Source organism: Rhinopithecus bieti, unplaced genomic scaffold (assembly GCF_001698545.2).
Source record: "Rhinopithecus bieti isolate Rb0 unplaced genomic scaffold, ASM169854v2 scaffold_21117, whole genome shotgun sequence".
Classification (NCBI taxonomy): Eukaryota; Metazoa; Chordata; class Mammalia; order Primates; family Cercopithecidae; genus Rhinopithecus; species Rhinopithecus bieti.
Genome location: NW_016810185.1, coordinates 927,427 through 940,537, shown reverse-complemented (window position 1 = coordinate 940,537; position 13,111 = coordinate 927,427). Strand labels below are relative to the sequence as shown.

Below are 13,111 nucleotides of genomic sequence, written 5' to 3'. Positions count from 1 at the left end.
GAAAGTGAGGGGGTGGGGTGGGCAGCCTCCCTCTGGGTGGAAAAACAGATGGACTTGAATCCCAGTGAAATCCTAGCCCTCTTCATACCTCCATTATAGCATTACTGGGGCTGTTTTATAATTCTCTGTTTACATGCCTGTCTCCCCCGCCGGGCCACAAGTTTCCTTTCCGGGCGGGGCCATTCTCATTCATCTGTCTCCAGAGCTGGGAGCCTGGCATGGAGGGGCACTCAGTGGGCATTGTTGAGTGAACACGTGGTCTCACTCCCCATGCCTGTCACCTCCTCTCACACAAGTCCCACTAGAACCACGACCACAGACCACAGCCCTTTCCTTGAGCAGCTCTTCTAGGAACTTCCTAGAAGCTCTGTTCTCTGTGCTGCTGGCCCTGTCCCCCAGCCTCCCTGCTTCAGAATAGGCCGGGGAGAAAGGATGGGGTTTTCCTGCTCTTTGGGTTGCTGGAGAAGGCAGCTCTGAAGTCTGCATTCCATATTGCCTGTTCACACCTCCTCTTCTAGCATGGCGGCTGACTTACCCCCAGTCCTCCGGCAGCGTGCCTCAGCAGCTCTGACTGCCCCACTTTCCTGCCCCTCCATCTTCTTATGTTTCTGGGAGCCGCTCTTTAACCTCTCTCCTCTGCTCCCTGCCCAGCTCAGAGCCTCTTCCAGGCCGGACTCTCGGGCTCCAGCCCCACCCCTCACCCATGCCTTCTCACTGGCTCTGGGGGCATGAAGCCACTTCAGGGCCCTGGACATTGGCCTCAGCCTGGCCCTCTAGGTCATGTGCAGTGTGGCATTAGCTGCCTCTCTGACCTCCTTTCTCCATTTGGCCAAGTGTACCCTGGGCACAGCTAACTGGTCTCTTTGTGTTCTCTGACCCCTGGCATCTCTCCTCCCTACCCACCTCAAAGGCCATGTTCTCCATGAAACTTTCTGTGATTCCCGACTGGGCAAGGTGGTGTGGTCCTGGGCAGATATGAGACTTTGGACACAGCCACTGCAGAACTTGGTTCAATATCCGTTATTTACTGGTTATGTAACCTTAGGCTGAGAATGCAACCTCTTAGTGCCTCATTTCCTCATCTGTAAAATGGGCTGATAGCCCCTAGCTCAGAGTGCACCATATTGAATGAAAGCGGACCCGAACGTGGTTTTCTCTGGCCAGAGCAAGGGCTTTGAGGTGGAGAGGTGAGAAATGGGCATGGAGAGGGAGGTACAGCCAGGTCCCGAAGGGCCTGATGGCCATATTAGGACATTTGGACTTTCTCCCGTGAGCTGAGAGCGATGCAAGGACTTTAGGCAGAGAAGCGACACTGCTGGATGTGCATTTTAGAAATAGCTCCCTGGCTGCCAAGTGGAGAATAGGGTGGAGGGGACAAGGCTGAGGGCAGGAAGACCAGTGTTGAAGGCTGTTGCAATCATCTCTATGATTAATAGGACCTGGGAAGGGGTGTATGTGGCTCAGAGAGGTATTTAGGAGGAGGAATTGCCTAGGCTTGGTGGAAGGGAGGGGAAAGAATGAAGGAGGATACTCGGGCTTCTGGCTTGAACAACTTTGGTGGCCAGGGTGGGTGGGGGGTGCAGGGCTGAGGGAGGGGTGATGGGTGGAGCTGGGGGTGGTGGCTGGGGTTGTCAGTGCCATGCAGGAAGGCCAGGATGTGGCCGAGTGTGGGCAGGATCGTGAATCCAGGATGCTGACGGGTCATGCCCTGGGCCCCTCCATGCCCTCTGACCCCTGCTGGTGCTTTTCTGTGGCCCTGCCTGGCCTGGCCTTTTGTCCTGGCTATTGCGGGGACCCTCTCACCCAGTCCTGGCAGGCTTGTGCTCTCTTGTGCTCCCTGGGTCTGGTACACAGTAGGTACTCAGTGCAGCTTTGCTGAACCCCACGTCTCTGACCCCCATGCTCATCCGCACATGCTCCTAAGAAGTCCAGCCTAGCGTGCAGCCTCACCTCTCCCAGCTTCCCTGATTCGGGGTGTGGGTGAGTGTGGCCCCTGAGCCGGGGCCCTCGAGATCCCTGCTTGGGTTGTCTGGAGGCAAATCTTCAGAGAAGATTCCCTGCATTCACCTGGGGTGGGTCCATCTGAATGCCATGGTGTCATGCCTTCGTCCAGACTGGCTTGGGAGGGGCTAGCTTCAGTGGGTGGGAGGCCCATGGGTCCCACAGCTTGACCTGCTGGTCCCCCTGAGTTCCCCTTGCTGTTGTCAGCTTCTGACTGAAGCTGCCCGGAGCTCCACATTCCACAGGCTCCTGAAGGGCCAGGCACACCTGCTTTTCCCTGCCTCGTTCAGGTATGGTTGTTGAGTGGCCTTTATGTGTGGGCCTGACAGCTGCTCTGTGTGTGGGTGTGGTTAGAGGTGGGGAGGTTCTTGTCTGAAGAGGAACTTCTCTGTCTGGAGAGCCCATCTCGAGTGACTTGCAGGATAGAGAGCCTAGCGATGGGCTGGGGGGGTCAATGAGTGGGGCCAGGAAATAGGATCCTGAGACAAGAAGAGGAAATGGAGGAGGAAGCAGTGGGCAGCTGCAGCTTTGGGGACAGGTTGATGAGGCCAATGATCTAAGAGGAGTTCGGCTCAGGAGGATTTGGGGAGGGGTGGGGCCTGGGGCCTTGGGGACAGGGCTGAGTCAGCCCCCTGGGACTCTTCTGTGTCCTGTCTGCTGCGGGTTCTGGGTCCCAGCCTGTTCTGGGTTTGGGGAAAGGGCCAGGCCCGCTCCCTGTTCCCACTGTCTTTGGAGGGACACTCAGGGCTTGGGCGTGTGTGCCCTGGCTTGGTGTCGCTGGGAACAGGCCCCTTCTTGCCTCCAGGAACTTGATGCGCTTTGTTTCCTGGTCCAAACAGAACTCTATATAAGGGAAGGAAACAGCCTTGCAGGCCGGGGAGCCTGAAGAGGCTGGAGCAAGCCCCGGTGAAGGCCAGCAGCCTGGTGGGGAGGGCACAGGCCTGGGGAGGAAACGGGCCGGGGCAGTGGCCACCTTCTCTCCAGGATCCCTCCTTCTGAGGGCCTGAGGCTCAGCCTGGGAGACCAGTGTCTTTGAGCTGTGCTGGGACCCTTGAGACCTCTGGCCCTTCCAGGCAAGCCTGGTAATCTTGTCCCCATGCCCTCCCTCCATGGCCCTGGCATTCTTGCAGCTCCTTGTCTATTGAGCATCCTCAAGTCCTGAAGGAGGCCTGCCTCCCTCCTGGCTGTCAGACCAACAACTGGCCTTCTCCCCTGGGCCTCCCAGCTTGCCTTACCGGGTTGGAGGGGCTGTCTGGGGCCTTCCTGAGTTCCAGTGGACTCATGGTGTGAGCCCTGTCCACAGATGGGGGGTCACCTGACTATTTCCTCATCACTGGGGCCTTCTGAGATCATTGTCTGGATTTTTCTGGACCCCTCTAGTATTGTCTCAGAGGCCAGGGCTCAGAAGCTGCCTGCCTCCTGGCCACAGGTTCCTGGGGCAGGGCCCAGAGGGTGAACTGCAGGCAGAGCTGTGGGCATGTCAGGTCTGTCTGCTCTAAGAGTGGGTAGTGGCACCCTCCCATGCTCTGGGTGAGGAAGAGAAGTCAAGGATGGGGATGGGGGTCACTGCAAATATGTGTTTTGTTGGGGTGGAGATGGCCCCTGGGTTTCAGGGTGCCTGATGGCCTCTTGTCTCTGGGTTATAGGGTCCTCTTCTCCCCCACTTTCTCCTTCCCCTTGTTGTTATTAGTGATGTGACTGTACATCCTTGCTTGCCTTAAATTTCCACCCGTCACCTCCCCCAGACCCTACTCCTGGACATCTTTATCTGGAGCATAGTTTCAGCCTGGTCCTTCTCCTACTCAAGTGCCTTCAGTGGCTCCCCAGTGCCAATGGCTAAAATTTAACTCCTTCACTGGGCATTCAAGGTTGCCCATGGTCAAGCCTAGAAAGACAGTTATGTCATCCTTCTTCTCTTCATCCCTTCCAATGCCTGCTTCAATGCCCCTCTTCCTTTCCTTCACCCATCCTGTGTCCCAGCCAAAGGGGGCTTCTAGCGGTTCTTTCAACACACCAAGCTTTCCCACCTCCGTGCCTTTTTTATGTGTTATTCCTACCCGCAAATGTCGTTTCCCCATCTCCACCTTTTAAAACTGTATCCACTCACCAAGTGAGCATCAGGCTCTGAGACAGGCATGGGGACTTCTCAATGGAAATGATCCATGTGCTGCCTCCTCTCGGAGCTTTCAGGGGTAGTGGGTGAGACACACAGTGGACAAACAGAAGCAATGCATCCTCCATGCCAGGCTCAGTTGTCCTTGCTTCATGGAGCCTGCCTGGATCCCAGACTTGTCTCTGTGATCCCGCAGCCCTGGCACCTCTGCCACAGCATGGGCCCTGTCCCACTGTAGAGGCAGCATGACAGGTGGGGCAAGGCAGGTGTTTGAGTCCGGCAGACCCAGGTGACAGCCCTGATACTGTCCTTTGGAAGCTGTGCCTTCTCGGGTCTGGCAGAATGGTTGAGAGGACTGCCTGAGACCCTGGAGGATGGGGATGCTAATGCCTGCCTCGTGGGTGGTTGTGAGGAGTGAAGTGATGCATACACAAAAGCTCAGAACAGTGCCTGGCATGCAGAGATCTTAGCAACGAACACTGCTGTTTCCGCCACAGTGACTACCACTAGTTATTCCACTTGGGGCAAATTGCTTAACTTCTCCAAGCCCATTTACCTGAAAAACTTGTCAAGAAAATCACAAAAAATAAGACATGTAAAACACCCAGCTCAGAGACACACAGTGGGTACTCTACAAACCCCAGTTTCCTTCCCTCCCATGTGCCTTTTGGGGCAGGGATGTGAGGTAGATGTCAGCAACCCAGGTGTCCATGGATGGATGAATGGGAAAACACGAGGTGGTGTAATCTATACAATGGAACAGTATTCAGCCTTAAAAAGAAGGAAGTTCTCGTACATGCTACAACATGAATGACTCTTGAAAATATGATGCTAAGGGTATTAGTCTGCTTGGGCTGCCATAACAAAATACCATACGCCGGGTGACTTAAACAATAGAAATGAATTTTCTTATGGTTCTGGAGGCTGGAATCCAGAGGCTGAGATCTAGGTATCAGCAGGGTTGGTTTCTCCTGAGACCTCTCTTCTTGGCTTGGAGATGCCACCTTCTCCTTGTGCCTTCACACGGTCTTCCCTGGTATATTTCTGTGCCCTCATTTCCTCCACTTATAAGGACACCAGTCAGATTGGATTAGGGTCTCATTTTAACTTAGTTACCTCATTAAAGACCCTGTCTCCAAATACAGTCACATTCTGAGGTTGCTGAGGGTTAGGACTTTGATACATGAAGGAGGACATAGAATTCAGCTTCTAACACTAAGTAAGTCAGATATCAAAGGGCAAATATTGTATGATTACTCTTATAGGAAGTACCTAGAACAGGCAAATTCATAAAGAAAGAGAGTAGATTAGAGGTTACCAGGGGTTTGGGGAAGGGGAAATGAGGGCTAATGAGTGTAAGGATGTTTGGGATGATGAAAAGATTCTAGAAATGGATAATGGTAATGGTTGTACATTACCGTGAATGTTCTTAATGCCACCGAATATATTTAGAAATAGTTAAAATAGTAAAGGTTATGTTATGTGCATTTCACCACAGTAAAGAAAAAGGGACTAGCAGGAGATGGTGGGGCGGACCCCTTTTCCACTCAGTCTTATATGAAATGCTGAATTCCCAGATGCACGTGGGTCTTGTTGAAGCTGGGGGCAAGGCTGTCCTCTTCAGTCCCAGGGGCCAGGTGAGTGTGAGTGTGTGTGGAGGGCCCCTTTGGAGGGCTGGGCAAGCTTAGGAGTTTGGGATTTTACATAACTAAGGCTGAGACGTTGGCTTTTTCTTGAGGGCCTGGGGACAGGAGTGTCACCCAGTTGGAGCCCTGGTCCTGCCACTTGCAGGGTTGGGAGGTGAGAGGGGCAGTGCTAGGCAGATGCCTGGGTTTTCTCTTGATCTGCAAAGCGCAGTGCCTGGAGTCCACAGACCAAGATTCCACCTGCAGATGACCTCCTCCCGTGGGAGCCGAGCATAGTTCCAAAAGACACAATCCTGAATGTCATAATCCCAAATGTTAAAATCCCAAAAATATAATTTTGGAAAAAATAACAAAAATTCTTTAAATGATGTTTATTTACATTTTAAAAGGGGTTTGTTTGAGAAACATGTAAAAACACGACAGAACATTTCATAGGCCATTTTACACAATAAAATAGGCAATAATAACACTTATATTTTTGCAAGCATAAACACTCAGGTGTTTAATGATAGTCACATTGATATAACAGTTATGAGCAGATGAACTATATTCATAAATAAATAAGCAAAAGGGAAATGTATAAGCACATATTGCTGTGGTTGGTCATTGTGTACCCCCAGCTGTATAACTGCCATCACCTGAAATACCATGATGGACAACCTAAGTCTTGTGATGAGACTGATCAAAAACCTCAATGGGTTACCACTGCATAACCACTGCACCAGACACCCAAAGGGCCAAGATCTCAAGAAATTTTACCTTTCACAAATGCAGATGTAGTGGGATTATGATCTAAACTCCTTCCCAGCTGATAACCTGAGCAAACATCGTGACCTTGTGGAGCTTCTGTTTCTCCACATGTGAAATGGGAGCAATATTGCTGACTCTGTGGGCTTGGAGGGTCTCAGAGAGATCAGGTGTATGACAAAATTAGCCCCAGTGCCTGGCGCATAGTACGTACTTAACAAATAGCAGTGATTGTTACCACAAGTGACCCCAGGTGCCTCCCTTCTTCAGGCCTTGAATCACTTTCATTCCTTCAACAGACATTTAGTGTGTACCTACTATGTGCTGGCTCTGTGCTGGACTAGTTTGGTGGATAAGATGTGCTTCCTGCCCTCGTGACACTTGTGTTCTAGAGGGGGAAACAGATTATAGACAAGGAAGCACACACACCTATAATTACAAATTGTAATAAGGTCTGTGAAGGAAGAGATATGAGTGTGGGAGAGAGAATATTGTGTGGGTGTGTGTGTGTGAGAGAGAGAGAGAGAGAGAGAAACATAAGGGAATTAGGGAGGGTCTCTGGGGTGGTGACATTTAAGCCAAAGCTAGAAGGACAGGAAGGACACAGCTATGCAGACAGCTGGAGGAAGAGCGTTCCAGGCAGAGGGAACTGCGTACGCACAGGCTCCGAGGAAGAACAGAACTAGGTGTTGGAGGGATTGAGAGGAATCCATCCCTGTGCGTGGCTTCGGGTCCCGGATAAGGGGGCCGAGCATAGAACGAAGAGGGAGGGGACAGCAGAGCCTGGGTCATGCAGGGAGCTCCCTGCCTGGGCTGGCTGCTCTCTAGCGCTTTTAGGCCCTCGTGTCCTGGAGGTGTCTCCGCGGGTGTGCCCTGTTGTTGCCATTGTGCTCAGGGACCTCTGAAGTTGAGAAAATACTGGTGGGTGTGGGGGCTGACGAGTGCCAGGCATCAGCCCTGGTCTGGGAGGCTACCATGCTCACCTTCCAGCTGCACCCCCGGGGCTCCACCTCGAAGCCTCCAGAGCCAGACTGCTTTGCTGCAGTGCTGGGCAAATTGTTAACCTTTCTGTGCCTTAGTTTCTTCATCTGTGAAGTGGGGGTAATAGCATCCAATGAGAGCAAAGGGCTTGGTACAGTAATTAAGCTTTGGTTAGTGTGAGCAAAGGGCTGAGTGTAGACATAGCGCACTCACTCCATGAGCATTGTTCCTGTGACTGTGGATGGCTCTGTGGACATGTGTGTTTCTAGCACAGAGGACGAGAGCATGTCTCCAGACCCGGACCCCGACTTTGCATTGTGCCTCCTGTTGGCCGACTCATTAGCCTCTATGTGCCTCAGTCTTCTCATCCACAAAATGGGGATAATAGTGATTACGCTCAGCATTGTTATGAGAATTAAATGAGTTAATTAATGCAAACTGCTGAGAACAGTGCCTGGCACAGAGCAAGGGTGATGGGAGTTTATTTGCTGCTGTGATTTTTATTGCTATGTTATTCAGAGTGAAAAGATTGAGCAGGACACCCTGTCGTTTCCAAATGTCTAAATGGTTTGCTTGAGGTCCACTGGGGGAAGGGGGCTTACCTGAGGCTGACTTTCTGGGTCTGAGCCCTGGAATCCTGCACTGACAGCTCTGGGAGGTGAGCCTATGGCAGGGCTGGCACCAAAACCCCCTATAGCCACCCCCAGAGTCTGCCGCTCTGCAGAGGGAGGCTTCCTTACCTGGGCCCCCTGGGGACTCCAGGACTGTGGGGCCACAGGGCGTGGGCCACAGAGTGGCAGGGGCCCTGGCTCTCCCTGGCACATTCTGGACTCCTGAGAGGGTGGCCAGGGGCCAGGGTGCCGGAGGGAAGGCGAGAGCCTTTTAAGGAAACATTTCTCTGCTTAAAAAAAAAGAGAGAGACAAGAAACATTGAAACACACAACAAAGTCAGTGGGCTGGCCGGCGAGCGGGCCTGGAATGCATGACTGTGGGTGGAGGATGGAAGACGCCGTGGGGGGTGGCAGGCCACGAGGGGGCACCCAGGCATCAGGCCCTCGGGCTGGGGCTTGACAGCTCCCCCGCAGGGCCAGGTTCTTAGGGGGTGCCTCTGCCTCTGGAGGCCAGGGAAGGGACCTGCGGTCAGGATACCTGGGCCCCCTTCTGTCCACTGCCTGAGAGTAGGTCTGGGAGGGAGACCTTCCTGTTCGTCTCAGAGAACACCTGTCTCTTCTGCTCCTAGTTCAAAATGTAGCCATAACCCCCTCCCTCCCTTTTCCAATCCCTAGCTTCTAAATGGAGAGCAGAAACACACCTCCTGGGAGGGAGGGGACTGGTGGAGGCTGGGGCCCTGGCAGCGGCAGGCATCAGCCCGTCCTCTGGCAGCTTGGCCTGGCTCGCGGTCCCTGCTCAACCCAAGCTCAGAAGAAAGAACACAGCAAGGGTGCTGTCCTGGGAACTGTACTCTCTCCCCCAGGACCGAGGGACCCATGGTGACAGAGTGGGTTGGGGGAAGGCACCCTGGGGCCCTGGCCCATGACCTTGAAACTTCCCAGTCCCCAGAGCAGGGTTTGGTGCTGTGCTTGGCAGGGACAGCAGTGTCCCCTGTAGCTGAGACCTGGTCTCGTAGGCAGAGCAAGCAGAGAGCTCTGCAGGCCACAGCCAGCTCTGGGGAACTCCCCTTCCCTCCCAGTCTGTTACCCTGGCACCCTCTCCCCCAGCCCTGGGTTCTGTCCCTCAGAGACCTCTTCTAAAACAATCACTCATAGCCCCGTGCTGGTGTAGATTAAGGATGCTGGGCTTCTGGGGGCAGTTCTGTTCCCCCTGTGTCTCCTCATTCTCCCGAAATTGGGGCCACGAGTGATAAGCTTCCCTTCACATCTCATCTTGGGACTTAGACTGCCTGGGTTCAAATCTCGGCCACTTATCAGCTGTGTGACCTTGGGCAATTTAATCTCTCCATGCCCCGTGCACTGCAACTGGGGGAATTACAATAGTAACCCATCTTACTGGGTGGTTGAAAGGATTAAAGGTGTTAACAGAGGTAAAGCATTTATAATCATGCCTGTCATCTAGTACACACTCAATAGTATTGGGTATTATTTTTGTCGGTTCTGTTTGGTCCCCTGTAATTCTCCCACCAGTTCTAGAATTCTGTGGAGCAAAGGGGAATAAATGCTAGGACTCCATTTGGGCCTCTTTGCTAGAGAATGAGTTGGGCAGGGAGTCTGTAGCCTGACTGTGTCAAGAACCCAGGAATGCCAACTCCCAGCCACCTTTGCCCCTTCCAGAGCTTGGAGCACACTGGCCCACAGGTGCTGTCCTTGTCTGGGCTGGTGTGTCAAGCCTGGGGAATCCCTGGGCTAGTGGGATGACAGCATGCGGTCAGCTGGAGGGAGGGCTCAGCTAGGGTGCCCAATGCCCAGTCAGCACCAGCTGGGGCTGGGCTGAGGGCTCTTGCTGCTACCACTCCACCGGGCTGGTGGGTGGGGAGGGGTTGCCCCCTGTCTGGGGGAGGCAGCTACCCACTCTTTGGACATCCATGGCTTGTTCCCAGATAGCCTCATGCCCGAGGGAGAGTCTCCCACTTTGTGCCCACTGTGGGCCCCTTGCCTGGTGTTCAGGTCAGGAATTGGAGCCAAGGTTGAGGACTGAGCTCCAAGAAAAACGTGTCCTGGCTAGAAAAAAGGAGCACATTCAGTCTCTGATAATGCCCCTGCTAATTGTCAGGGTAATGGCTCGGCTGCCAGGCCTGGCCAGGAAAATGTTATCTCAGGGAAGGGAGCAATGGAGCCTTCCCTCCCTCCCCTCTACTCTCCTCCTCCCTCTCCGTCCCTCCCCTCTACTCTCCTCTTCCTGGCTGCCTTCCTCCCGTCTACTCTCCCCCTCTCTCTTCTTCCCTCTGTCTGGAGGTTCAAGTTGCCATCAAGTTGCCATCTCCGTCTCTGGATCAGAGAGGAAGATGAGGATCATGAAACTCGTGAAGATCATAGCTCACTCACAGAGGGTGCTTCTGCCTCTCCAAGCCTTCCACATGTATTAGCCGCTCATGGCTTTCTTCGGAAGGGCTGGTGGGTCACTTTACCAACCCACTCCCTGCATGCTCTGGGAAACTGCCAGAGCTGGTAGGAGGCTTCTGCAGCTCTGAACTTTGGGTGAGATCCCTTAGCAATGGGGAGAACCAGGGAGGTGACTCTCCCTTTTCTGATGATGGTCCTAATCACAGTTTTTAAAAATGCAAAATGAATTTTACCACATTATAGAAATTTCAGGACATAGAGCAAAAAAAAAAAAAAAAAAAAAAAAAAAAAAAAAAAATCCTTCTTCTTATTACCTGAAGCCTCTGTTATTGAAATGCCAGTGCAGTGACCTCCAGTCTCCCAGCTTCTGCATATTTGTCACAGAATTTTAATTGTTATGCTCATTTCATTTTTGCCTTCTGCGGCCCCTGCTCCCTTTCCCAGGTGTTATTGCTGGAGTATTTTTTCTGTGTTGCTCCATAGTCTGCTGAAGAACTCTCAACCCGGAAGGTGTCAGCCTGTGTGAGGGAATGGGGCGGGGGAGGCATGTGGTGACCTCAGGAGGTGCTGGCTGTCTCTGGAGACAAGAGATGCTCACCTGCCCTTTCTCTGTTCCTTCCATAGGTGGCTGCCCCCTGTGTTCCTCCATCCAACCATGAGCTGGTGGTGAGTGACGGCCTTTCCTTGCCCTGCAAGCCCCGCCTCCCCTCCCTCCGCAGCTCCCAGCTGCAGCTTTCTTTAGACCCAAATATGTTGGTAACTGGGGTGTCGGGCAATTAGGTGGAGGAGGAGGGTCGACCTCCCTGGGCCGAAGCAGGCCTGGGAGGAAATGAGTCATGAGGTCCCTTCTGATGAGATGCAGTGCCTGCTATTTCCAACCTTGAGACTTGCGTCCTTAGAAAAACCCATAAAAGGGCATCTTGTGTGTCTCCAGGCCTGGCCAGGTGCCTGTTGTCCCGGGGCTCAGAGGACCAGGGGCTGCCACGGCATCTCCTTCTGCCTGCCTGGTGCCAGGTCAGGCACCCTGGGGCTGGAGGTGGGGGATAACCCTGAGTCCATTCACCTGGGCAGTTTCACCCCACAGGCGACCTCTGTCCTGCCTCTAAGCCCCTTGGCTTGATTTTGCTTTTCTGCTCCCTTTCCATTTACCCCACTTCTCTTCCCCTCACCCCCAAATCAGGCTTGTACCATAGCCTGGACTGGGGCAGGATCCCTGTGAGTTGTGAGCTGTAGAGAGGGTCCTGCTCCACCCTGATGCCAGCTGGGCTGATTTGGCACACTGGGCAGTCTTCCGTCCTGCCTCTCACCACCTTCTCACCCTTCAGAGGTCTTCTTCCTCCCCACCGTGGCCCTGGAGACAGACAAGGCTCTGGGGGCTGCTGGGGAAGGAAGGGGGCTGCCCGCATGCACGTGTGTGCCTGTGTGCAGGTGTGTAGGTGTGTCCCGGAAGGGCACCTTGCAGGCACAATTGGATCAGGCTGCGGAGGTGCCTGTGGCGGTACTGATGTTGGCAGGAGCCTGGGGCGGGGCGAGGCTGTCCTGGGGCTCAGGCAGTTGTAGGTACCTCACACACCTCTGTGATGACTTGCTCAGCCCAGACACCGGGCGCTCAGTCAGGCCGCAGAGTCTCCTTCCTTTCATTAATATCCACTTGCTGTTAGACAAGGGGCTGGTCCCATCCTGTTTCTTTCTGGACCTCAATTTTCCTTTCTGTCAAGATGCTCCAAGGGCCCCTTCCATGTTGATGAGTGTACCCTTTCCCTCCCTCTCTCCCTATTCAGGGTGGTGATGGAGTGAAATGAAGTGCGCAGAAGTGCTTGGGACTCTGAGTGTCACTGCTCTGCACGTTCTGGCTCAGGCCCTGCTGGGGCTGTTTACCTTCTTTGCAGTGGTCCCTCCTTCCCTGGTCTCACTAGGGCCAGGCTCTCCTGGGCCTCAGTGCTGCCCAGCCCTGCTGCTGCAGATGTGGAGTGTTATTCACACGGAGCCCAGTGGAGGGTCATCTGGCAACAGCAGGGGCTGGGGGTGGACTACAGTCGGGCTTGGAACTGCCAGCAAGAAATTGCGCTCGGATTGCAGAGGGACACCATGGGAGTCCGAGGAGGGCGGGCGGGGAGGGGTGAGTGTACATTTCTCCTTACTCCAGCTGAATTCCCACCTTGTGGCCAAGAGCAGAATGTCCTTGGCTGCTTTATGAGGCTGGGGGTCCAGGGTTTAGGGACAACCAGGCAGAAGCTAGATGTTTGGTTGCTGGGAGTCTCATGAGCTTTGTTTACATGAAGAGCGGTCAGAGGTTGGGACAAAAGGGAATAGGTTGGCATTCCAGCTGGAGGGACTGCAGTTAGAATCCAGAAGAGACTCATGCCTGAGCAAGGCTGCGTGTCTCTGTGATGTGCACCACCTGTGCAGGGGCTCTGCCCTTCGAGGAGGCTGGATCAATTGCCTGGTGGTGAAATGGCTGTGACACCAGACTGTGCTCCCAGAGGTTCCCCTGCCTGAGTCACAACCCACCTCCCCAGCAGTAAAGAGCGAGGGAGTTAGACCACCTCTTTCTGCATCCCAGCTCCCCTGCTCCTTGGTGTATGACCCTGACATTGCTAACCTCC

The 13,111-nt window shown here is 53.7% G+C and overlaps 1 protein-coding gene across 1 annotated transcript in view; it reads left to right on the top strand.

Moving 5' to 3' along the window:
* The window catches only part of TNS1 (tensin 1), a 181,236-nt gene that overhangs the window by 47,638 nt on the left and 120,487 nt on the right, over nucleotides 1-13,111 (top strand). Inside the window, 1 exon segment of the mRNA XM_017891571.1 lies at nucleotides 11,130-11,171. The gene's annotated coding sequence lies outside the window, so the exon portion shown is untranslated.